Raw genomic sequence first — 27,338 nt, 5'->3', positions numbered from 1 at the left:
GAGCCTCCTGGATTCCATCAGATTCCCCATCCCATCCACCTTGACCCGAGCCCTGGCTCATTCTGGTTTCCTCTCTTCCTGAATTCACAGGTGATTTACTCTGTGTATCACCAAGAAACCTGAGCACCAACCATGCACCAGGCACGGGCTCTGTGGTATAAAGACACATACGCTCCATCCACAAAACCTCATAGTCTAGGAAGGGGACAGACAAGTAACTAGACAAGCACACCCCACAGATCAGTGCTGTGACATGTGGGGGTCGGGTGGGTGGAAGGTTGGCACACAGAGGAAGAGGGGGTCCTGCTGGGACGTGAAGGAGGGGATGCAGGTCACTCTTGTTGAGGTGGGCGCTGGTCGAAGTGGGCTTTCTGGAATGGACACTATATAAGCTGTTTGTCGAACAAAGGCAGGAGTGAGCCAGGCACTGGAGAGGTGTCGCTGGCCCAAGATGGGCCCATTGTCTGGGGCCCCGAGTAGTGGCAGCAGGCAGCCAGAGCCTCTTAATCTCCAGCACGAACAGTTTTCTTTGGGCAAAGGAGTCTGAGTCACACACCCCAGGCTCTCCCTTGGAGGGTGTCCCTAGGAGGAAGTGTGGCTTGGAAAGCCCGAGAGTCCTAGGGATGTAGGGGCCTTGGGGGAGGAGTTCAACTTGGATTCCCTAGTGTCTAATTGTAAGTTAAAGGAATCCTTGCGACTCTGTAAGAAACAAAAAAGGCTCTTAATACAAAGATCTCCTAGTATCTGGGTTCAGCCTGACCTTGAAGTGGTCCGTCAGAGGTTCCAGGTGGAATCAGGCCAAACCTCTCCAAGCCACTGTGTATGTATCAGGAGCGCCACGTAGCCCTCCGGTGCAACTCAGCTGAGCCCACGGCCAAGACTCACCTTCCAGATCATGGCCATTGGTGTGGACGGTGTGGGCAGCGGCTAAGGACCCTTGACTCTATCAGTTCCACAGGAAGAACAGCCGCTAGCACTTCCTGGGGAATCACGAGCAGAACCAGAGCTTGCCTGAGTCGTGCCTTCAAAAACTGTTTATGAAATGCCTGCCATGGACTCGGCACCCGGTTCCTTTTCCCTTCATCAGAGGTCTTAACTTTCAGGCGATCAAAAGGCTTCTCTTTCCCTCTACACCCTTCTACAGAAGTCTTTTTCCCAGGAAGGAAAGTGGAATGTAAAATGCACCAAATCTCTCTAAGAGAATGTGCTGTCCTTATACGTAAATAGACACCTAAGCCAATAGCAGGAGACCACGTAGCTGGACTTGGGGTTGAGCCAGGGCAGACGGTCTTGAGGATTCTTTCTAGCTGGAACTTTCCGTGAGTCTAAAGCATCCTCGCTTTTTATCTGGCTTCACTGGAGACTCACCACTTGGTTTTGTGAGCTGGTCGACTAGGGTGAGGTTTACCACCTGAAACTAGCGACAGAATTTTTCTCTGTGCAAAGCGAATGGCCCAGAGAAGGAATGGACAGAATATTCTGGTCATTCATTGATGGCCATCTTATCAGAACAGAGCTGAAAATCACTCGTAGAAAATAGGAATTTTACTCTGAGACTGCAGATGCCAAAGAGTCATCGAAACTGAACACTTTAGCTCAATACCCAAATGTTCCCTTTCCACCAGATACTCGGTATTCAGAGAAGCACGTGGATTTTGAATTTTGACCGGAACTAAGCCCACTGTTAATGCCATGAATCATGCTGCCACCTCAACCTCTGATCCAAATAACCTGCCCAAGCTCTGGAAGCTTTGGAAGATCTAAAGCCAGCACTGCTCCTCCCAAATGATCATCTAGCCAAAGGGCCCCTTACACTGCTGTAAAACCCCAGGACCAGAGGAACTCCTATAGGTGGATTAGTGACAGACCCCACCTGGGCTGTAACTTCCCCAGATGCTCTGTGGTGCTGGCTACCCATTTACAAAAGCCTTACATGGTGATGGTGGCTTCAAGTCACACCACCAGGGGTGGTGTGAAATATACTGATCACCAGCTCTGCTCACCGACATGCTAGGTCCCCAGGTCCAAGAGTTCCGCCTCCATGAGCAAAAACTAGTAACGGGATCATTTATCTTCCCCTCGAAGCAGGAGCTTTTCCAGGCTGGTGCAGAAGCACCTGAGAGCAGCAGCATCACTGGGAGACTCTGATGTGGGGATCCACAAAATAAACTGAGATGGTCCTGGAGGGTCTGCACAGAGACTGCGCCATTCAGGCAGAGAGCAGCCTGTCACCTGCTCGTGACAAGAGCGATTCAAGGCTGGTGTCTCTGAGAACGTTTTGGGTGGAATCAGTTGATGGGTAGGACGGAGCTCTTTCTATTTCAATATTCACGGCGTCTCTGCTGTGTGCCCCATCTGGCTTTGCTCTCACAGGAAGCACTTACCCGGCAGCCCAGTCTGACCGTCATCTATTGATTCTGGACCAGTCAGTGTCTAGATCCCGGGATGAGTCTCCTGTCCACTGGCAAGAATTGCTAGGAAGTCCTTTGGAGGGAATTCCACTTAACGGTTGTGTTTCAGAATTTCTTCATGGGATTGCACACACATACACACACATGTGTAATTTTTTTCTGTCATCCACCAGCTGCTGCAGGAGACCACCATTGCTATCCACATCAGTCATCACTACCACACGGCTTTGGGCTTGAGTTTGTCCTCAGTTACCTGAGAGCTCCTTCCTTTCCCTTTGCCCTCCTACCCTCCCTCCTTGGGAGGTTAAGAAAATAAAGATAATAGCACTGAAAGCCTAGAGAGCCTCCTACGGTCCCTGCAGAGTGCTCTGGGAATAGAAGACACTGCTGTTATTTTCCCCTGTAATTGAAAAGTCTTCCAACAGCCCCACCCCTTGCACCCCAGGCAAAAAACCTGCCGTGGAGGTGGGGGACAAGGGGGGAGATCAGAGGCCTCCCTGGGACTGTCCTCCACTTCTCCCGCCCAGCACTTCCCTCCCGCCCAGCACTTCCCTCCCGGTGAATCCTCCGTGGGCAACTCACTCACTGCCCAGCCCAGCCTCAGTTTCCCCATGGGCTCAGACCCCGCCCCCCAGGAACCCTCTCAGCTCTGACCCTGTCAGCCCATTTCACATTTCTTGCCCGTGAGTCATAACGTGTGCCCATTGACTATTCAGAGCATTTCTGTATCATTCTTTTCACTTTCCCCTTTGCAAGCAGAGATTTCCTCTCCAGGAAACACAACCGTTCTATCCTCTCTCTTCCCCTGACGACCTGGCCCCTGCAAACACTTCAGCCCATCCCAACGAGATGCACATTCAAAAAGAAATCTCCCCCTGGACGAGGATTCTAGCTAATCCCCTTTTGGCCTGAATTACAAAGTCGGCCCTTCGGTGTAGACATTCCTTCATCGGCTCAGAAAGACTTTTAAGAGAGAGAACAGAAGCTGGGGTACAGAGAAGCACAGAATCCAACCTACCACCGCCGCGAGCCTTCTCCCCTCCTCCGAGAGCGTCCTCTTCAGCCCCAGGCTCTGCAGGACCTTGGCTCTGCTGCCCCTGCACAGCTCCCGCCTCCTTTAAATTTCAAGGCAGGGGGTGGGGTCAGTGGCTCCGGGTGGGCGGGCTTCTCTGTGGCGGGAGGATGCCCCGCGGACAAAGCCACAGGAGCCAAACCGGGGCGGGCCTGTTTATATAAAGAGGGGGAGGAAGTTCCGTGAAAGCAGCACTGCCCATCCTGGCTTGAGGCCAGGCTGATTATTCACGGTTCTGATGTCTTTGAATCACAGCAATTTGGGAGTTGGACGGGACCTGAAGAATCCGAGTCTCGAACTCCTAAAGGGAGCCTGAGGATCTGCTAGCTCTAAGACCCCCACTGGGAAAACAGGCGTTTACGATTCTAAACAAACACACGCGGAGGGGACAGGGTTCTTCTGGAATCTCCAGCAGTAACTCTGCCGCTCCGGACACAAGAGGTCGGAACGGCTAGACTGGTGGACCGGCCGCCCTCCGGGCAGAGGAAATGCCAGAGTTGGAGCACCTGGGGGGTGGGGACACAGGTGGGGACACAGGTAACAGGTGGGTGGGTTCCACCTCCTCACCTGAAGTGGAAAGTGCCGCAGCCTGGAATCAGCCACTCCCCAGGTCTGTCATCTTGGGGGAAATCATTCTGTAAAGTGAATCCGTGGTCGCTGAGGTCTTTTCGGCTCCCGAGCTCTCCAGCTGGGCTGTGGATACAGGTTGGGGCGCTGAGCCGACGCTCTGCCTAAACGTGGCTGCGCACGCCGGAAATTCCACCCCTCCCCCCACCCCCGACACCGGGGAAGCGTTTCAGTGTTCTGGAGTTCGTCCTTAAATGTAAATGCCCCCGTTGGGCTCGGTAACCCCTTGCAGAGGACTCATAAATAAGGGGGCACCGTGTAGGGGAAAGCGCGATGCTTGAATCAGCTCTATCAGGAGTGAGGGATGTGACCTCAGTCAAGTTTTTCAATTACGCTGAACTTTCGCATCTGAGGTCATGTATGGATTAGAGAGAGACATTGCACACAAGATCCCTGGCACATCCCAGGGTGCAGTCGGCGGCATGTGTTATGTCGATGTCTAGCCAGCACCAGGCACCATTATGGTGAGAGAGAAGTAAGAGAAAGGATGCCAGAGAGGGCGCAGGAGGCTGGATGAGGAAAGCGTGGGGTGACTGGCCGGCTGTCCCGTATTCTGGTCCTAACTATGCTCGTATTTGTCAAGTGATGAGAGCTGCTTGAGCGGTGGGACAATAAGTCAGTCGTGGACAATGTTGAACTGTTTTTCCGTATTTTTATCAAGCCATAGGTCCGCCAATGGCTGTTACAGGAAAGGGGCAATGGGGGACCGAGTCAGGTACACTGGCTGCACGTAAGCATTACCCACAGACAAGCATCGGATAAGCTGCAGCAGTGGGAAGGGGCTGCGCCTCGAGACGGTCTACTTTCCTGTGACATGCTTTGCCGTGATGATGCTTGGAGGGTTGTTTTTTTTTTTGCCATTTCTATTCAGCAGGGTGGAAGGGAGGTGGTAATAGGACTTTAATTTGGGCTCCGGTAGAGGATGAATGATCCCGTTTAAATGCTTAGATCACACAGAGACAGCAGTCTGGGTAAGGGCTCAGAAAGCCAGGGCAGAGACCCTACTGGGGAGGGGATGAGGGGCAGGATGTGATTAAAGAGGGGGTAGGGAGAGTCCTACCCCCCATTCTGCCCCCACCCCTGCCAGGGTGCCTGCAATTTCACCTTTAGAAACACGATCCCTTAGTACATATATACAATGGAATAGTACGTATGGGGTCTTGAGGTGGACCAAGAGCTGTGGATTGAAAGGAGAGAGTTTTCTGGTCACCAGCAGGTGCTCCCCGGTGCTTTGTTGAAACACAACCAAATGACTCAGACCAGTTAATATCCTGTTCCTAGGAATGGGCCTTTGTGTTCCTACTATCATGAGAGTGTTTTTCTCTTTCCTGGATTCTGGGGAAAGTGGGAGTAGGGAGGATGCTATGATTACAATGAGAGCATTGATTTTAGTCACAAGATTCCTGTGGAAAGAAAAACGAAGAAATGAAAATAAATTTTGGTGAAATCACATCCTGAGAGAATTGTATCAAAGGCCTTTGCTTTCAAGGAAGAGAGATAAAGCCCAGGCCCAGATAACACGGAGACCAACTGGGCACAGGGAAACTGGAAGCATCGTGAGCCCCCGACCCCTTATCACCCAAGTGGATCCAGGGATGGGCACAAAAACGAGGACCTCACTGAGACCCCAATCAGCTGAGTAAGAAATGATGTGATGTCTGGAAACTCAAAGAAAAGAGAGACAGACAGGAGGCTTATGACAAGGTGGTCTGGCACCAGAAGACAGAAATGTTGTGTACAATCTAAGAAGTTTTTTTTTTTTAATAGAGCAGGTTCTTTTTAATCTATTTTATACATATTTGTGTACACATGTCAGTCCCAATCTCCCAATTCATACCACCACCACCACCACCCCACTTCCCCAATGGTGTCCATACGTTTGTTCTCTCCATCTGTGTCTCTATTTCTGCCTTGCAAACTGGTTCATCTGTACCATTTTTTCTAGATTCCACATATATGCGTTAATATATGATACTTGTTTTTCTCTTTCTGACTTACTTCACTCTGTATGACAGTCTCTAGGTCCATCCGCATCTCTACAAATGACCCAGTTTTGTTCCTTTTTATGGCTGAGTAATATTCCATTGCATATATATGTACCACATCTTCTTTATCCCTTCGTCTGTCAATAGGCATTTAGGTTGCTTCCATGACCTGGCTATTGTAAATAGTGCTGCGATGGACATTGGGGTGCAAGTGTCTTTTTGAATTATGGTTTTCTCTGGGTATATCCCCAGTAGCGGGATTGCTGGGTCATATGGTAGTTCTATTTTTAGTTTTTTGAGGAACCTCCATACTGTTCTCCATAGTGGCTGTATCAATTTACATTCCCACCAACAGTGCAAGAGGGTTCCCTTTCCTCACACCCTCTCCAGCATTTGTTGTTTGTAGATTTTCTGATGATGCCATTCTAACCGGTGTGAGGTGATACCTCATTGTAGTTTTGATTTGCATTTCTCTAATAATTAGTGATGATGAGTAGCTTATCATGTGCCTCTTGGCCATCTGTATGTCTTCTTTGGAGAAATGTCTATTTAGGTCTTCTGCCTGTTTTTTGATTGGGTTGTTTGTTCTTTTAATATTGAGCTGCATGAGCTGTTTATATATTTTGGAGATTAAGGCTTTGTCCGTTGATTTGCTTATAAATATTTTCTCCCATTCTGAGAGAGTTGTCTTTTCCTCTTGTTTATAGTTTCCTTTGCTGTGTAAAGCTTTTAAGTTTCATTAGGTTCCATTTGTTTATTTTTCTTTTTATTTCCATTACTCTAGGAGATGGGTCAAAAAAGATCTTGCTGTGATTTATGTCAAAGAGTGTTCTTCCTATGTTTTCCACTAAGAGTTTTATAGTGTCCGGTATTAAATTTAGGTCTTTAATCCATTTTTAGTTTATTTTCGTGTATGGTGTTAGGAAGTGTTCTAATTTCATTCTTTTACACGTAGCTGTCCAGTTTTCCCAGCACCACTTATTAAAGAGACTGTCTTTTGTCTACTGTATATTCTTGCCTCCTTTGTCATAGATTAGTTGACCATGGGTGCGTGGGTTTACATCTGGGCTTTCTATCCTGTTCCATTGATCTATATTTCTGTCTTTGTGCCAGTACCATATTGTCTTGATTACTGTAGCTTTGTAGTATAATCTGAAGTTAGGGAGTCTGATTCCTCCAGCTCCATTTTTTCCCCTCAAGATTGCTTTGGCTATTCGGGGTCTTTTGTGTCTCCATACAAATTTGAAGATTTTTTGTTCTGTTTCTGTAAAAAATGCCATTGGTCATTTGATAGGGATTGCATTGAATCTGTAGATTGCTTTGGGTAGTATAGTCATTTTCACAATGTTGATTCATCCATTCCAAGAACATGGTATATCTCTCCGTCTGTTTGTGTCATCTTTGATTTCTTTTATCAGTGTCTTATAGTTTTCTGCATACAGGTCTTTTGTCTCCCTAAGTAGGTTTATTCCTAGGTATTTTATTCTTTTTGTTGCAATGGTAAATAGGAATGTTTCCTTAATTTTGCTTTCAGATTATTCATCATTAGTGTATAGGAATGCAAGAGATTTCTGTGCATTAATTTTGTATCCTGCAACTTTACCAAATTCATTGACTAGCTCTAGTAGTTTCCTGGTAGCATCTTTAGGATTCTCTATGTATAGTATCATGTCATCTGCAAACAGTGAAAGTTTTCCTTCTTCTTTTCCAATTTGTATTCCTCTTATTTCTTTTTCTTCTCTGATTGCTATGGCTAGGACTTCCAAAACTATGTTGAATAATAGTGGTGAGAGTGCACATTCTTGTCTTGTTCCTGATCTTAGAGGAAATGCTTTCAGTTTTTCACCATTGCGAATGGTGTTTGCTATGGGTTTGTCATATATGGCCTTTATTATGTTGAGGTAAGTTCCCTCTCTGCCTACTTTCTGGAGAGTTTTTATCATAAATCGGTGTTGAATTTTGTCAAAAGCTTTTCCTGCATCTATTGAGATGATCAGAAGAATAAAAAATATGGTTTTTATTCTTCTATTGTTAATATGGTGTATCATATTGATTGATTTGCATATATTGAAGAATCCTTGCATCTCTGGGATAAGTCCCACTTGATCATGGCATATGATCCTTTTAATGTGTTGTTGGATTCTGTTTGCAAGTATTTTGTTGAGGATTTTTGCATGGTGTGCAATTTTCTTTTTTTGTAGTATCTTTGTCTGCTTTTGGTATCAAGGTGATGGTGGCCTCGTAGAATGAATTTGGGGGGGTTCCTTCCTCTGCAATTTTTTGGAAGAGTTTGAGAAGGATGGGTGTTAGCTCTTCTCTAAATGTTTGATAGAATTCCCCTGTGAAGCCATCTGGTCTTGGACTTTTGTTTCTTAGCAGATTTTTAATCATAGTTTCAATTTCATTACTTGTGATTGGTCTGTTCATATTTTCTATCTTCCTGGTTCAGTCTTGGAAGGTTATACCTTTCTAAGAATTGTCCATTTCTTCTAGGTTGTCCATTTTACTGGCATAGAGTTGCTTGTAGTAGTCTCTTATGATGCTTTGTATTTCTGTGGTGTCTGTTATAACTTCTTTTTCATTTCTAATTTTATTGATTTGAGTCCTCTCCTTCTTTTTCTTGATGAGTCTGGTTAAGGTTTTATCAATTTTGTTTATCTTCTCAAAGAACCAGCTTTTAGTTTTATTGATCTTTGCTACTGTTTTTTTGTTTCTATTTCATTTATTTCTGCTCTGATCTTTATGATTTCTTTCCTTCTACTAACTTTGGGTTTTGATTGTTCTTCTTCCTCTTGTTCCTTTAGGTGTAAAGTTAGGCTGTTTATTTGAGATTTTTCTTGTTTCTTGAGGTAGGATTGTATTGCTATAAACTTCCCTCTTAGAACTGCTTTTGCTGTATCCCATAGGTTTTGGGTTGTCATTGTCATTTGTTTCTAGGCATTTTTTGATTTCCTCTTTGATTTCTTCAGTGGTCTCTTGGTTATTTTTTTAAATTTTTATTTATTTTCTTTTTGGCGGTTTTGGGTCTTTGTTGCTGTGTGCGGGCTTTCCTCTGGTCATGGCGAGCTGGGGCTACTCATGCGGTGGCTTCTTGTTGCAGAGAACGGGCTCTAGGCGCACGGGCTTCAGTTGTTGTGGCACATGGGCTCAGTAGTTGTGGCTCGCGGGCTCTTGAGTGTAGGCTCAGTAGTTGTGGCGCACAGGCTTCGATGCTCCACAGCATGTGGGATCTTCCTGGCCCAGGGCTCAAACCCGTGTCTCCTGCCTTGGCAGGCGGATTCTTAACCACTGTGCCACCAGGGAAGCCCTCTCTTGGTTATTTAGTAGCATATTGTTTAGCCTCCATATGCTTGTGTTTTTTACATTTTTTTCCCTGTAATTGATTTCTAGTAATTGATTGTAATTGATTTCTAATCTCATAGTGTTTTGGTCAGAAAAGATGCTCGATATGATTTCAATTTTCTTAAATTTACCAAGGCTTGATTTGTGACTCAAGATATCCTGGAGAATGTTCCTTGTGCACTTGAGAAGAAAGTGTAATCTGCTGTTTTTGGATGGAGTATCCTATAGATATCAGTTAAATCTATCTGGTCTGTTGTGTCATTTGAAGCTTGTGTTTCCTTATTAATTTTCTGTCTGGATGATCTGTCCATTGGTGTAACTGAGGTGTTAAAATCCCCCACTATTATTGTGTTACTGTCGATTTCCTCTTTTATAGCTGTTAGCATTTGACTTATGTATTGAGGTGCTCCTATATTGGGTGCATATATATTTATAATTTTTCTATCTTCTTCTTGGATTGATCCCTTGATCATTATTTAGTGTCCTTCCTTGTCTCTTGTAACATTCTTTATTTTAAAGTCTATTTTATCTGATACAAGTATTGCTTCTCCAGCTTTCTTTTGATTTCCATCTGCATGGAATATCTTTTTCCATCCCCTCTCTCTCAGTCTGTATGTGTCCTTAGGTCTGAAGTGGGTGTCTTGTAGACAGCATATAGATGGGTCTTGTTTTTGTATCCATTCAGCAAGTCTGTGTCTTTTGGTTGGAGCATTTAATCCATTCACATTTAAGTTAATTATCGATATGTATGTTCCTATTACCATTTTCTTAATTGTTTGGGGTTTATTTTTGTAGGTCCTTTTCTTCTCTTGTGTTTCCCACTTAGAGAAATTACTTTAGCATTTGTTGTAGAGCTGGTTTGGTGGTGCTGAATTCTCTTAGCTTTTGGTTGTCTGTAAAGCTTTTGATTTCTCTATCGAATCTGAATGAGATTCTCCCGGGTAGAGTAATCTTGGCTGTAGGTTCTTCCCTTTCACCACTTTAAAGGTATCGTGCCACTCCCTTCTGACTTGTAGAGTTTCTGCTGAGAAATCAGCTGTTAACCTTATGGGAGTTCCCTTGTATGTTATCTGTCATTTTTCCCTTGCTGCTTTCAATAATTTTTCTTTGTCTTTAATTTTTGCCAATTTGATTACTATGTGTTTTGGCATGTTTCTCCTTGGGTTTATCCTGTATGGGACTCACTGTGCTTCCTGGACTTGGGTGGCTATTTCCTTTCCCATGTTAGGGAAGTTTTTGACTATAATCTCTTCAAATATTTTCTCTGCTCCTTTCTCTCTCTCTTCTCCTTCTGGGACCCCTATAATGTGAATGTTGGTGTGTTTAATGCTGTCTCAGAGGTCTCTTAGGCAGTCTTCATTTCTTTTCATTCTTTTTTCTTTATCCTGTTCTGCAGCAGTGAATTCCACCCTTTTGTCTTCCAGGTCACTTATCCATTCTTCTGCCTTACTTATTCTGCTATTGATTCCCTCTTGTGTAGTTTTCATTTCAGTTATTGTATTGTTCATCTCTGTTTGTTTGTTCTTTATTCTTCTAGGTCTTTGTTAAACATTTCTTGCATCGTCTCGATCTTTGCCTCCATTCCTTTTCCGAGGTCCTGGATCATCTTCATTATCATTATTTTTAATTCTTTTTCAGGAAGCTTGCCTATCTCCACTTCATTTAGTTGTTTTTCTGGGGTTTACCTTGTTCCTTCATCTGGTACATAGTCCTCTGCCTTTTCATTTTGTCTATCTTTCTGTGAATGTGGTTTTCGTTTCACAGTCTGCAGGATTGTAGTTCTTCTTGCTTCTGCTGTCTGCCCTCTGGTGGATGAGGCTATCCCTAAGAAGGTTTAATTTGGGTAGCCATCTGGTTTTTCAGGGATGGGGTAAAAATCACAATGGATTTGACACGGTATCATTGGATGTGTCCTTTCTATGCCGTCATCCAGACCAGACTCTCACATTGGTCAGCTGTCCTGGTGACCTGCTGAATAGGACAGGCCCAATGCCTGGAAAGTGCCCTTAAAAATGGTTGCTCTTGTTAAGAATCATTCACCAGGTTGCAAGTTCTTTGACCTACTCTTGCAACTTTTCTGTAAGTTTGAAATTACTTCAAAATAAATAGGTAAAAACTGAGTTATTCTCTTGGAGGAGTAATTCTACTTCTGAATATTTAGCCCAATGAAATTAAAAATTTAAATTCTCATGCAAGAAAACAATATGTGCAAGATATTATCCTGACTATCTAAACACTGAAAATGATATATGTCCAAAAATAGGGGAAGAGTCCTATATAATATATCAGTATAATGCAACACTGTGTAGCCATTATCATGACTATAGTGTAATTGTATAGAATATCAAAATCAATCATAAATTACCTTACCCGAAAAAGTAGAAAACAAATTTGTATATGAACTATGATATAAACTATGTAAGCACCACATATGAGTGTAATAAAGATTGGGAAATGATCAAAAGTGGAGTGCTGGTCCCAAAAAAAAAAAAAAAAAAAAAAAGTAAAGTGCTGTTATTTATTTCTTTTTACATTTTAAAAAATAAACTTTATTTTTAGAACAGTGTTAAATTTACAGAAAAAATGAGAATGTATCATATTCCCTGCACCTACTGTTCCTATTAGCATATTAAATTAGTATGGTACATTTGTCACAATGAATGAGCCAAAACTGATGCATTATTATTATTTTTAATTTTTAAATTTTTTTTAATTGAGGTATATTTGTTTTACAATGCTGTGTTCGTTTCTGCTGTACAGCGAAGTGGAGTTCCCTGTGCTATACAGCAGGTTCTCATTATGGAGTGCTGTTGTTATTATTATTAATTTATTTATTTTTGGCTGTGTTGGGTCTTCATTACTGTGTGCAGGCTTTCTCTTGCGGTGAGCAGGGGCTACTCATTGTTGCGGTGCACTGGCTTCTCATTGCGGTGGCTTCTCTTGTTGTGGAGCACAGGCTCTAGGAGTGCGGGCTTCTTTTTTTTTTTTTTTTTTTTTAATTTTTATTTATTTTATTTTTGGCTGTGCTGGGTCTGCCTTGCTGAGCACGAGCTTTTCTCTGGTTGCGGCGAGTAGGGGTCACTCCTCATTGTGGTGTGCAGGCTTCCCATTGCCGTGGCTTCTCTTGTTGTGGAGCACGGCCTCGAGGCACGCGGTCTTCAGTAGTTGTGGCACACGGGCTCAGCAGTTGTGGCTCGTGGGCTTTACAGTGCAGGCTCAGTAGTTGTGGCGCACGGGCTTAGTTGCTCCGCAGCATGTGGGATCTTCCCGGACGAGGGATCGAACCCATGTCCCCTGCATTGGCAGGCGGATTCTTAACCACTGCGCCACCAGAGAGGTCCCTGGAATGCTGTAACTTTTGATGCATTTTTTAAAATACTTTGAAATTGCTTTAATAAAAAGAGACTTACTGACTTTGCACTGGATCCAGGCTAGTCTGAGTGCGACCAGCCGTTTCTATCTGACTCGGGCAATGGAAGGGCAGGCCTGGTCAAGAGGAGGCAGGCTTGTGTGCCGGAGGGTTAGGAATTTTCCTTAATCTGTTATGGAAAGTTATGGAGTTACCCATGAATGTGTTCAGACACTCCTAGAATACATCTCTTGTTTAATCAATTCCTTCCTGGAGGGAATCGACTTGCTCAGGTTAGCCTCTTGATTCTCTAAAACAGAACTTTCTGTCCCATCAGAAAGAGAAAGAAAATACCATGATATCACTTATACGTGGAATCTAAAATATGACACAAATGAACTTACCTATGAAACAGAAACAGAGTCACAGACATAGAGGACAGACTTGTGGTTGCCAAGGGGGAGGCGGGTGGGGGGGGATGGACTGGGAGTTTGGGATTAGCAGATGCAAACTATTATATAGAGAATGGTTAAACAACAAGGTCCTACTGTAGAGCACAGGGAACTATATTCAGTATCCTGTGATAAGCCATACTGGAAAAGAATACACAAAAGAATGTATGTATATGTATAATTGAGTCACTTTGATGTACAGCAGAAACTAACCCACCACTGTACATCAACCCTACTTCAATTTTAAAAAAAGAGCGGGGTTTCCCTGGTGGCGCAGTGGTTGAGAGTCCGCCGGCCGATGCAGGGGACACGGGTTCGTGCCCTGGTCTGGGAAGATCCCACATGCTGCGGAGTGGCTGGGCCTGTGAGCCATGGCCACTGAGCCTGCGCGTCCGGAGCCTGTGCTCCGCAACGGGAGAGGCCACAACAGTGAGAGGCCTACATACCGGAAAAAAAAAAAAAGACCTTTCCATCCCTAAAAAATTGAGTTTGAAGCATAACCCCTAGTTTCAGCCTTTCAGGAGTCTTTTTTTTTTTTTTTCCTTTTTGCGGTACGCGGGCCTCTCACTGTTGTGGCCTCTTCCGCCGCGGAGCACAGGCTCCGGACGCGCAGGCTTAGTGGCCGTGGCTCACGGGCCCAGCCGCTCCGCGACACGTGGGATCTTCCCGGGCCGGGGCACGAACCCGTGTCCCCTGCATCGGCAGGTGGACTCTCAACCACTGCGCCACCAGGGAAGCCCTCAGGAGTCTTTAAATAAGCACGTGTCCACTGTGCCCCTGTGAGCTGTCCTCCCTGTGACATGTGAGCTGTGCCTCTGTGGTGAGAACCTGTGGGTGTAAATCAGAAATTTCACCCTTTTTCCTCTGAAATCAGTTGCACCACTGTGGCCAGTTTGCCTGAGCTTTAGCTTCTTTCTGTTTCAGATGAGAGCTGTAAATTCACAGGGTTGTTATTTGACTCAAATAAGACAGCACGGGAAAGAAAAAGCTCTCAGGCCGATGACATGCTATGGGTGATTTCATAAGCCATTTCATAAACTTGTTTTTGCAGCTTCGTCCCTCTTATATCTTTCCTCAAATGGAAAATCCTTTGTAGGGGAAAACCTCTCCCTCTTTTTTCTACCTCAAATTTTCTCAAACTGTCTTTGAGTGTCACACTTACGAAAAATATCAATGCTAATGATGTTTTTCTTTTAAAAACAATATTACCGCACTAAATGTAAGATAAAAATGCAGGAAGAGAAGAGTACATGGGAAAACTATTTTCTGCTTCATTTTCCTGTAAATAAAACTTCTCTAAAAATGTTTATTAATTTTAGAAATATTTACTTGAAACTGCAAAAGATGGCCATTTCTGATATAAAATTATATAATAACATCATATGCATGTATACACATTTGACAAATTGTAAACAAGAAATTTTAGCTCTAAGATTACTTTTTAAATTGATTTTAAATACGGCAAGATTACATCTGAAAGAGATGGATATAAAGCCTATGTTTTACCAGTTGATTTCAGTTGACTTGTAGTAATCTCTAACATTTGAATATTTTCCTCAAATGACACTAAGAATCCAGTTTTTATGGTTTTTTGGCAGAGGTTAACTGGTCTGTGAAACCATCCACTGCCGTCTACTTATATGCACATCTATCCCATCTAATCCATATCTGTAAGGATTCTATCAGCATCTTAGGATTGTAAGGGTGTCTGTGGTCCATTAAGTTTACCTAAAGGAGCTTAACTTTAAACCTGAGGACACTCAGAAGTGACCGTTGGAGTCGCTGTGTAGCTGATGCTCGGCGGTGACTTGTCCTACTATATCCAGTGCCACCCAAACCTGAGGCCTCATTGGAAGCCTACATTTGATTTGTTTCCTTTCAGCCTTTCTGGTCATTTCCTTTTTGTTTGGAAATAACTACAGCAGCTATAACCAAACTAAGTGGTTATGGATCTGCCCACGAGCTGACCCCATAGTGTCAGGTCCTTGTGATGTCTGGGACAGGCCCGCAGAGGGGGCCAACGCCCTCCTCACCTCCCACGCACTCACACGACACAGTTACGTGGGCGAGGCAGTCCGCGTCAGTTCTGATCATCGTGGGGGAACTGCATGCGTCCAGGGTGACAGGAACACTCTATTTCCGCTGGACCCTCCCACTGCAGCATCATAGGATCCCCTGCCCACGGCCTCTTCCTGAGTCGAGCATTTTTGCCTGGTGAATTCAGCTCTGGTGGGGCCTCCAGTGCCCGTCTCCTCCACCCCAGGGAAGTGATGTGTTTTCTAGGAGATGCTCTTTTAACTCATCCTGACTGACTGTACATTTCTTTCCCCTGTGAGGCGTTTACACCAATCCCAACAAACCTGACATCAGATTTTTTTCCCAGCTCCCCTTTATCAGTGGGGTACAGGGTTTCCTGTTTGATATTAGATTGATGGCTTTAATCACATCCCAAATGTCACTTGTCCTATCTCACTGTGTGATTCAGGCATGGCTCAGTCCACAGCTTTTATTAGAAATTGAGGGAAGCTGCCAGAACACCGAACACTGAACACGCACTTGTTGATTGGAATAATCTGACCTATCCTCCAATTCGAAAGAAAGACCTTTGTGAGCACCGATCCGCCTACCTGTCATCACATCACAACTGCAACTGGTCAAGGGCAGAGACCCACCCATTCTCAAGGTACTAGCTGATGTGTTTGGGCTAATAGGGAAATTACTTCGGAAAGTGAAGAAATAATCAGGTTATAAATGTCCATCAACAGAGGAATGGGTAAAGAAGATGTGGCACACATATACGATGGAATGTTACTCAGCCAACAAAAGAATGAAATAATGCCATTTGCAGCAACACGGATGGACCTAGAGATTATCATAATAAGTGAAGTAAGTCATACACTGATGTCACTTATATGTGGAATCTAAAATATGACACAAATGAACTTATCTATGAAACAGAAACAGACTCACAGACATAGAGAACAGACTTGTGGATGCCAAGGGGGAGGCGGGTGTGGCAGAAGGATGGATTGGGAGTTTGGGATTAGCAGATGCAAACTATTACATAGAGAATGGATACACAACAAGGTCTTACTGTATAGCACAGGGAACTATATTCAATATCCTGTGATAAACCGTAATGGAAAAGAATACGAAAAAGAATGTGTATATATGTATAACTGAATCCCTTTGCTGTACAGCAGAAATTAACACAGCATCGTAAATCAACTACACGTCAACAAAAAAAATAAAGAATTTTTAAAAATTAAAAACTTTTAAAAAGAGAAATAATCAGGTTACTAAGCACTCTGATGCCAACTTTAAAAAAACACCCCCCCGCCAAAGGGTTCACAGGAGAGGAGAGGTTGTAGCTGAAGAAATAATATTTGAAACCAAGGGAGTAAGTGAGCCCCTCCGAGGGAGTGTTGAGATGGTCAGGTCCAAGCTTGGAGTTAGAATAAGAGCGTAAGAGTTTCTAGCACATTCGTGGGCACCGTGTTAATGGGCTGTTGGGTCCAGGCTGGTAGAGGGCAAAGGAGTCAGGGGTTGGGATAGGTGGAGCTGAAGAGGAGAGGAGACTTGGGGACTGTGAGGTGGGGAATGGGGACGGCTATGGGGCAGCATGCAGCTGGGAGGGAAGACACCTTCCCTAACCCTAACCTTGCTGGGAAATGAAAGGTAATCTGAGTCCTGAAGGAAAGGAGAAGCTACTCCTGCAGAGTGGTGCCAGCAGTGTGGTCCCCCACCTCACCGTTCCTGGCTGTGGTACCTAGGGGATGCTGAGTGTTTGGAGAAGAGATAGAGGGAGGAAGGAGGCTCAAACAGGGAGATGCCAAATGCTTCCAGGGTGAGCCAGCCTTGCAGACACCACGGGATTGTGATAATAACTAATTTTATACAGTGCCTTGTCTCTTACAAAGCTCTTTCAGGTACGTGATCACTTCTGTTCACAAATGTGATCTCCTAGCAGCAAGACAGAGAAGGTGTTAGATCCAATTTGCAGAGCAGCAGACAGAGGCCCAGAGAGGACTTGCCTGTGGCCACAGAATTGTTCACTGGTACCGGAGGAAGCCCAACGAGGTCAACCGAAATAGAATCTGGGCTCAGCCAGGACAATACACAGCAGAGGGCTCCGGCCACCTGTCAGTGGGCAGGCAGAGAGTCCACAGCAGCCGCCTATAGGCGGCAACTCAAGCGAGGATTAAGTTTGCTGATGTTTTTGTCTGTCGTGCCCCCAGCAGAACCCACACCACATCAGAAGCCGACGTGCTGGCTAGAGGGATGCTCTTGTGGTAGGTGTGCCCGCCAAGTGGCTCCCTGGAACCAATGCCACCTGGCGCTTTCCACGTCCTCAAGGCAGAGCCGCTCAGCTGGCTCTTGTCGCCATGGAACGTTCCTGAGACTGTGTGTTGTGTTTCCTCCTATCCCACATGGATGGGAACAGAAGACCGCTTCCCCGCATCCTGTGACTGCCCATGTCTCCTCCCGGGCCTCTTGGCTCCCAGGAATCCCCTGGGTCTGAAGTGGCCCCAGCCTCCCGGTCAGGAAGAGGGCATGGACGCTAAAAAGCTGAGGCTGCCACACGACTTTGCCTTGCCCGCCTGCCTCCATCCTGCCAGGCCTGGGACGGGTGACTCTTTTTCTATCCCCAGAGATGCCAAAGGCGTGCCCTTGCCAGAGTCATTAAACTTGGCCCCATAGCCTGACCTCCCACTGGGCTGGGAGTCCCGCTTTGGTGGTGGTGGTGATGGTGGTAGTGATGGGTCCCCCGACCGTGCTCTGCCAGCCAGGATGTGCTCCACCTGGGGGGGTGGGGCAGCCCCGCCTGGCACTTTCTCCCTGAGAGAAGCAACAGGAGGCAGGTGGGATGGACAGGCTCACACCTGGAACACACCTGCGCAGAGGGTCTCTGACTGCCTCTATTAGCAGACACGGTCCAGCGATCAAACTAGGCCCCAGGCCATTCACCAGGTGCCACTTAAGCTCTTGGACCAGTTTCCTCATCTGTAAAATGGGAATGAAATCCACCCACCAATATCATTGGTGAGACCTTGCTATGCAAAAATAAGTTCAGTTATGACTCCCTATGAAATACCTTCATAAAGGGTACAGGTCAGAAAGGAGGGTGGGGGCAGGGCAGGCACAGAGGGCAGTGCAGCTACCTCTGCACACCCCACCTGGCTACCCAGCTCCTGGATCTTTCTCAGGCCACCCTGGGGTCATCCAGCTGTGCAGGGGGTAGACGGCACAGGGAACGGAGGGCTGGAATGGCTAATCCGCACCATTTCCCTTAAGCACTCTGCATGTCCTAAACAGGAAATTGTGCCCAACTGCTGAATTCCTGTAAGTGATTCAAGGTAAAGCAATAAACAAAAATGCATCTGAAGTGGTCCTATCTGGCTGGGGTTGGACAAAATTTAAACACAATTGTTGATGCACGCACTCCCACCCTGCCACGCCAAAGGGAGAACGGGTTTCCAGCAAGGATTTAAACTTCCTCGGTTGCAACAGAGATAGCCTGAGTTCCCGGGGAGAATATTAATAGCCATGTCTTACACGGCACCTCCATGGTCAGGCCCTTCACACGTGTTCAGCCCTGTGAGGGAGGTGCTGCCATCGCGCCCATCTTGTAGATGAGAAAACAGAGGCACCAAGCGCTGCATGTCACACAACTAGTAAGTGACAAACCAGGATTTAGTCCAGCCTGACTCCAGAGTACCCCTGTGCAGCCACAACGCAGCACCGCCCAGTGAAGACTCTCCCAGAGAGAGCAGTAAGGGCATCGGGGAGGGGGCCCCGTGGGGCCCTGAGCTGCCTGAAACGCTGTGAGAAGGCCAGGACTCTGCTGTGTGCTCAGGAGGTCTGGTCCCTTGCGCGGCCTTGAGCACAGAGGAGATTTATTGGCACAAGTAGCCGGTAAACTGGCCTGTCGGGCAGCAGACGCTGGTCTTTGCTCACTGTCTCTCCCCTTCTCTCTGTGTGACAGGGCCTCTCAGACTGGCGTGCCATGCTCCAGGGGATGCAGACAGTCCTTATAGCCCGTCACCACAGAAAGATCCTGGAGACAGGCCCAGCCTGGGTCGTGTGTCTATCACTATGGCCTGCAGAGAAGCAGAGAGGGTGCAGGAAGACAGGAGCATTGGCCAGCACGCTGCCTCGGAGATCACACACCAGTGCCCGTGTGCACTGACACCCTGGCACCGTAGTCCCATGGACGGGAAGGGACCCTTGTACTCCTAAACCAAAGGGAGAATAAATCGGATTTGCAGAATTATGGAACTAGAAGCAGCCCTGGATTCCACTTGACTTAGCCTACACTCCACACTTTCATGTCTCTGGACCAGTGGTGGTAGGACTGGGTCCCCGGTGCTCCTTGACCTGGTCCAGGGCTCTTTCTAGAACACCACGAAATCCACCTTGCCACTCCAAAGAAATGACTCAGACAAAGTTAAATATGGCTACAGGGTGAGGATGCTGCCCATCTGGAGAAAGGCTCAGTTACGACCCTCCCCGGAAGTAGGCATAGACAGCCCAGGGCAACTTTACCCGTGAAGCCATTACCACTTCACAACAGGCTGATCTGATCTCCAGTTTTCCCTCTTAACAAAATCTGACTGTGGACTCTTTCTCGGACAGAAGCAGAGCTCCCGCCCAGCTTCCCTGCTGTCCTCCTGTCCAGGGACTCTGTTTTGCAGTCCCAGGGCATCCTGGGAGAATCCTCAGAAGCACAGGCAGAGATGGAGTTTTTGTCATCCAGATAAGCTACTTTACGTCACCATTTCATTCGGATATGCTCACTGGGGTCCAGGAGACTTCATCTCAAGCACAAAAATCCTTTGCCTCGGGCTTCCCTGGTGGTGCAGTGGTTAAGAATCTGCCTGCCAATGCAGGGGACATGGGTTTGAGCCCTGGTCCCGGAAGATCCCACATGCCACGGAACAACTAAGCCTGTGCGCCACAGCTACTGAGCTTGCGCTCTAGAGCCCGTGAGCCACGGCTACTGAGCCCGTGTGCCACAACTACTGAGCCCGCGTGCCTAGAGCCTGTGCTCCACGACAAGAAAAGCCACCACAATGAGAAGCCCACACACCACAACGAAGAGTAGCCTCCACTCGCCGCAACTAGAGAAAGCCCGCGCGCAGCAAGGAAGACCCAATGCAGCCCAAAATAAATAAATAAATAAATAAATAAAAAATCCTCTGCCTCCACTTTCAAGCCACATGATGGGTCCCCACTCCACGGGGGGATAAGGAAGACAGAGACTCTCAATTCCAGTACTTATGTGCTCGCTCTTCCATCTCTCAGACATTGGCTAGAATCTTGCTACGTGCCAGGCAGGGTGCGACGTGCTGGGGATACAAAGGCAGGTGACACTCGCCCTGCCCTCAGATAGCTGACAGTCTAGAGAGAGGAGACAAGGAAGTACTAGAGAAGATGCTGGCAGATTTCTCTGCAACGTGCCAAATGGTCCAGGGCCACAGGGTCTCCACGGTGACTGTGCAACACTGTCATGGCAGTATGAAAGCAGCCACGTGGTCCACACAGGAGTGTGGCTGGGTTCTGATACAACGTTATGGACCAAGCCGGGTGGCGAGCTGGATTTGGCCCGTGGGCTGCGGTTTGCCGATCCTGCCCCAGAGGGTGGCGCACCAGCTAGACGTGACCACCCAGTGTGGGGAGGCTCAGAGGGGAGTCGGCACTTTTACTGAGGAGACATCAGGACCCAGCAGGCCTTGTGAAGGAGATGCAGGGTTGAGCTGACCGAAGAGTTGAAGCTACCATGTGGGCTGGGCTGGGGGCAGCTTGGCTGGAAAAGGGAGGCATGTGGCAGAGCAAAGACCCTGCGGTCAGCACTGCACAGGCTGTCAGGCCGCCACAACCCAGGAATGTGATTAGACTGGAGGGAACGGGAGCCAGATAGGAGGCCGGAGAAGCAGGAGGCAGCTCAGGGGGCTCTGTCCTCAGGGCCGTGGGGAAGAGGCCAAGCAGGCCCGAGGCGTCTGTGCTCGGCCCACTTCCAGATAGTTTACATGAACAATCTCAGGTTCATTCTCACAAAACACAGAGAGGTCGGCATTATTAAGCCCGTTCTGTGATGGGAACCCTCGCCCAAAAGTCACTGCCTCCCCTGAGCGGCAGACGTGTTTGGTGCCAGACCCCTGGCTCTCTCCACGTTGCCCCTCGAGGGTCCCAGCCCTGAGGACCCACTTCCCTTGTCCCACCCCTGTGGCCTCCCCTGCCAGCGGGGAAAGGATGCCAAGATTTCTCAGAGTTGGAAGAAATTTAAACCGTGGGTAGTGCAGGGAGGGGATCTTAAGAAGGAGCGCTGGCCGGTCACCCCATTGGTCAGGCTGGAGCATCCCAGGTGGCTGGCAGGGAGCCAGGGGAATCCAGTGCCCTGGGGGGAGGGCATGCCTTTGTGGCTGAGAGTCTCCTGCTCTGTGGCAGGCTGTGGTGCCCGAGGCCATAGAGCAAGAATTCCAGAGATTCCCACACAGCTCCTTCCTGGGCCCCCGTCTACGCGGTTGCTTAGCTGCTGGACACTTGGGCTCTTTTTTGAGTCCAGGCTCTGAAATTGAGAGTAATTCTCAGGAATTTTGTCTTCTATATCTGCCAGGTGTTTGGTGGGTACCTCAGCAGACACTGGGTGAATTAAATAATTAACATCAAAGTGTATCATTTATCCAAATAACTTTTATTTGGTTCTTCACATTGGCTTCACACCAAGACGTCTGTGGTCACTTTGCAGAGGTTTGTCTTTTACAGAAGTCTGGCTCCTGTTTACCCAGGTGTGAACTTGGACTGGAAGCCCAAGCCCCTCCCTGGACCTGCTAAATCAGAATCTTTATTCTAGTAAGACCTCAGGTGACTCACATGTACATTTAAGTTTGAGAAACGCCAGGAACGTGTTATGCACCTGTACCCAGAAATGGTCACTCATCTCATTTCAATCCTTAAATCACCTCTAAAGAGATATTCTTTCTATATTCTGAATCCAGCTGTATTCTGAGTCCAGAAACATGATCAACTGTCCCCCTGCCCAGGTTTCTTCCTCTTCCCATTTCTGTCCCTCGTGGGCACCTGCCCCATCCCTGCTTCTAGTGGCACTGGTGGTCGACTAGGTACATTTCCAACAGCGATGGCGGTTGGATAGGTAAGAAGGAAGTGAGAGTAGAAAAACTGTAAAGTGACACATTTGAGAGTCAGAGGCAAATACCTCAGTCCTGAATTCCCATCTTATGTCTATCTTGTGTCCTACTTCTTCATTCCTTTGCCCAGCCTTCAGAGGGTTAGAGTGAGGTCAAGGCGACTTTTGCAATGGAGCACGTGGAGGAGAATCCCCTGGTGTCAGCACTAACCCTGGAAATAGGGCAGAAACCCCCCGGCCCCCGGCCCCAGGCCCTGGACGCACGCAGCCCGCACTCTCCTTTTCACAGAAGACAGGTCTCTGCATTGCTGGCCGGGCCCGTGCTTTCCCCACAGTCACCGCCTGGGGCAGAGGAAAGCAACCAGTTTCAGAGTCAACACACTTGTTTTGAATCTTAGTTCCACAATTTGCCAGCAGCGTGGCCTTGGGCAAGATACACGCCCTCTGGGCTTCCCTGGTGGCGCAGTGGTTGAGAGTCCGCCTGCCGATACAGGGGACACCAGTTCGTGCCCCGGTCCGGGAGGATCCCACATGCCGCGGAGTGGCTAGGCCCGTGAGCCATGGCCGCTGAGCCTGTGCGTCTGGAGCCTGTGCTCCTCAACGGGAGAGGCCACAGCAGTGAGAGGCCCGCGTACCGCAAAAAAAAAAAAAAGATACACGCTCTCTGAGCAGTTTCCTCATTTGTAAACGGGGACGGTGTTCACTCTGCAGACTGGCTGTGGGGCTGAAAGAGAGAATATCCACCGGGTCTGCACACAGCCTGGCACTTATTGGATGCCTGCAAACTAGCCGTTATCATTTCTCAAAAAGTTGTTCCCAGTCATCGCTCAACAATGCCTGCCTCATATAGTCACCTTGCTCTAAAACATTCACTGGCTCCCTGCTACCCATGGGAGAATGTGCAGACCCTTTAGGAAAAGCCTCCCCTGTCTGGTCCCCCCTTCACCCTTCCAGCCTTCTGTCCTTCTTATCCTTTTAAATGGACGTATGCCAAGAAATCTGATTTTCATATTTCTAACTACTATTATTTCTAATAATAAGTATTATTTCTTCTAAAATATATAGATTAGTTCAATACTTTGTCAGGACTACTGGTTGATTATGGGAATTAAGCCACTTCAACTGATACCTTCTCTTATGCCTACAATGAATTTTTGGTATTTTCATTGATCAACAAAAAATATTTTCAATTTCAAAAGACCTGTACCTTCTTTTTCTATTAAAATAAGCTTGAGGTTATTCCTGCTAAAAGCGTATTTAAAGTTTAACCTAAGTTCCATTTTCCATAACTGACTATCTGGGTGGAGTTGGCCTCTCCCCTTTCCTAATAAATCTTTTCCTAATATTGCAACATAGATGACTTCATTCTCTTAATTGTTCATGAGTTGTTCATTTAGTTACATTTAGGATTTGAAACCCATAAGATTTTGTGGTCTAGTTCTGGTTAATTTTTCATGCCGAAGACGTAAGTTTTGATCTTGGCTAACTTTGATTGTTTATCATTTTCTTACAGCACTTGCTTAAAATCCCCAGTGTTTTTTCCTTTCTTTAAGTGAACATGAATGTTTTAAGAAATGTGGAGGGCTTCCCTGGTGGCACAGTGGTTGAGAGTCCGCCCGCCAATGCGGGGGACACGGGTTCGTGCCCCGGTCCAGGAGGATCCCGCATGCTGCGGAGCGGCTGGGCCCGTGAGCCATGGCCGCTGAGTCTGTGCGTCCGGAGCCTGTGCTCCGCAACGGGAGAGGCCACAGCAGTGAGAGGCCCGCATACCGGAAAAAAAAAAAAAGAAATGTGGAGCAGAGTTTAATTCGACTTAGGAAAGGATTAGGGTGGGTTCAGTGTAACCAGGTGTCCCCCAAACCACCCCCAATTTGCTTGGATTGAGCCACAGCTGATTCATCCAAGTGTACCTGTCAGTCAGCTCACCATGTTCTGACCCATCTGCTCTGTGGTTCCAATTAAATACATCATATTATGAATTACAGATCTTTCACTGAAGTTGGGTATGAGTGCTTCATAGATGGGTTTTTTATTATTAATTATTAAATCCTCTTTTGGACTATTTAATCATGAAAACATTCACAAGCCACATACTCTATAAACTAGAGGACGTAGCTCCTTTGTTCTTAACCCAGATGCTGCACCTTTTGTGACAGTTTTATGACCATCCTGTGCCTTCTCTTCTACAATGCCAAGGCTCTGCTGACCTCAAGGGTAAGGAAGCTGAGGTTTACAGGAGAGTATCAGTTACAGAACAGACTCCCAGAGGGATACAACCAACACATATTATTTGGTTTTTAAGCCATTACGAGCAGTCCTCTGGCAAAAAAAAAATTAAAAAATGCTTTGCCTGTGTTAGTTTAGGATGAAGCAAGGGAAAGTATCTAATTCTTATCAGGGTCTTGACTTATATAGTCTCCAAAAATCATTTTCTGAAAATCACCAATTTGCAGTCCCACATATTCATCCAGTCAATGATCATCAACAGATGCTGAAACGATTAGGTGAAAGATCGTTAGTGAACAGCATATGTTCATGGCACCAAAGTACCATCCACAGATTCATTGTGATTTGCAAAGAGAAGACACACCTCTATAATGGAGCAATCTGATAATCACCCCTTTAATCAGGGGATCAACATTAGCCTCACAAATAGTGGGACAACCTGAGTGTATGTGCCTCCCACTGGGATGCAAAAAGCACCCAACATCCCCCATGAAGGACGGTCCAGAATGTCTCACTTGCATCTACCAAAGCTGTAAACCTAACCTCCAGTCCACAGAGTACAGGGGAGGGAGAAAAAGTTAAGTGACATCAGAGGCCGGTTAGACAAATCTAGGCAAATCCAGGCTGTGGAGCATTCCACAGGATAACAGTCCTGGACTCATCAAAAAGTCAAGGTCGGGCTTCTCTGGTGGCGCAGTAGTTGAGAATCTGCCTGCCAATGCAGGGGACACGGGTTCGAGCCCTGGTCTGGGAAGATCCCACATGCCGCGGAGCAACTGGGCCCGTGAGCCACAATTACTGAGCCTGCGCGTCTGGAGCCTGTGCTCCGCAACGGGAGAGTCTGCGATGGTGAGAGGCCCGCGCACAACGATGAAGAGTGGCCCCCGCTCGCCGCAACTAGAGAAAGCCCTCGCGCAGAAACGAAGACCCAACACAGCCATAAATAAATAAATTAATTAAAAAAAATTAAAAAGTTAAGGTCACTGAGGAAGAAAAGGAGTGGGTAGACTGAAGAACATGTAACGAGCAATTCCAAGGCAATAAAAGGTATAAAAACATTCTGGACACAATTTAGGAAATTTGAATATGGAGTGTATATAAACGCTATTCAGGAATGATAGTTAGCTTTTTCAAGTGTGATAATAGGACTGTGGTTACACAGGAGATTGTACTTATTCTTAGAAGACTCATACCGGAATATGTAGGATGACCTGTCCTCCTATCATAATGTCTGCAACTTTACTTTCAAATGACATAACCAAACATAAACATAAATTATATAACGGTACATCTATCTATTGATCAATCTACCTACCTAGAGAGACAGAAGCAGAGAGAGTTTGGGAGAGAAAGAGAGAGAGGGTACACATATGGCAAAATGTTTAATCTGCGTGGAAGGTATAAGGGTTTTCATTGTATCATTTCTTCAACTTTTCCGTATGTTTGAAACCCACTCCACCCCAACCGAGAAAAAGGGAAAGAATTAAGTATCTTCATTTTTATTTCAGCTGGAATTATCCACAATGCAGTTGAATTTGAACTTCACTTTTCAATTCTTAGACATGCTTTACACGGAGGAATGCTGGTTTGGATCAACTATATGCACTCAACTGCTAGGATGAAATTTACTGTTCTCAGGACAGCTTAGTCAAACCGCCATTTATTGTTCGATAATTTAAAATTATTTATTGACAATTTGATTCCGTGGGGACTTGGTCAAACAAGATGTGATGAGCTGCCTTATGGTATTCTCGGCGTTGCAGCCTTTCAGTTTTCGTGGACCAGAGCCCCTTCCCTTTGGTGTGCCAACGCTGGCACGTGCAATTCTGCTGACCGCCATCGACAAAGCCAGGCCCCGCCTTTAGGTTTATGGGCCTGTAAAAGCCCACCTGGGTGTTTCCGTTGCCCAGCTTTAATATAAGCAAGATCAGCTCAGGAAGCATTTGTGTGCTGTGTCCGTACTGAAGCATAAAATCAGGTAATTTACATAAATGCAAAACCAAGGTAAAAATTCTGTAGGCTACATTAGTAATTTTTCTTTTTTTTCTTTTTTGCGGTAAGCGGGCCTCTCACTGTTGTGGTCTCTCCCGTTGCGGAGCACAGGCTCCGGACACGCAGGCCCAGCGGCCATGGCTCACGGGCCCAGCCGCTCCGCGGCATGTGGGATCTTCCCAGACCGGGGCACGAACCCGCATCCCCTACGTCGGCAAGCGGACTCTCAACCACTGCGCCACCAGGGAAGCCCTACGTTAGTAATTTTAACATTATTTATACCTAAAAATTAGTCTTTTAATACAGGATAGTAGCTATTGCTGTTGTATATAGTAATCTTACTTTAGAGGTCTAACAACATATTAAAAGTAATAGGGCTAGGTAATTCAGGAGGTAAACTAATTAACTTAATTTTGTATTTATTTCTCGTTTATGCTTAACTACCTCATGTACATTTGTGCTCATGTACAGATCTTTATTACACATTGCTTTTGATAAAATAAAGATTTATTTTACAGTTCAAACATTAAGAAGATAGCATTCATAGATCACACGCTATAAGCTCTTAGACCGTATTTAGGTTTTTACGTTATATCTGGATTATAGCATCTCCCTCACTTAATAAGATACCATGTGATCTGACTGATGATGTCAAGCTGCAGCCTTACAGTTTATGTACTTTTCTGTATGTATGTTAAGATTACATTAAAACAAAATAAAACAAAAGATACCCA

The 27,338-nt window shown here is 46.3% G+C and overlaps 1 protein-coding gene across 2 annotated transcripts in view; it reads right to left on the bottom strand.

Annotated features, from left to right (window-relative positions):
- The window catches only part of PLAT (plasminogen activator, tissue type), a 23,692-nt gene extending 19,529 nt beyond the window's left edge, over positions 1-4,163 (bottom strand). The window contains exons 1-2 of one of the 2 annotated variants that reach the window (XM_024765051.1): positions 4,051-4,163; positions 3,430-3,635 (exon numbers count right to left, since the gene is read on the bottom strand). The gene's annotated coding sequence lies outside the window, so the exon portion shown is untranslated. The remainder of the gene's footprint in view (positions 1-3,429; positions 3,636-4,050) is intronic. The other variant, XM_024765052.1, reaches the window with a different exon arrangement.
- Between the last annotated feature and the right edge of the window lie 23,175 nt (positions 4,164-27,338).

The sequence above is a fragment of the Neophocaena asiaeorientalis genome, unplaced genomic scaffold (genome assembly GCF_003031525.2).
Source record: "Neophocaena asiaeorientalis asiaeorientalis breed wild unplaced genomic scaffold, Neophocaena_asiaeorientalis_V1.1 scaffold14, whole genome shotgun sequence".
Lineage (NCBI taxonomy): Eukaryota > Metazoa > Chordata > Mammalia > Artiodactyla > Phocoenidae > Neophocaena > Neophocaena asiaeorientalis.
This window is presented reverse-complemented; position numbering and strand designations above follow the sequence as displayed.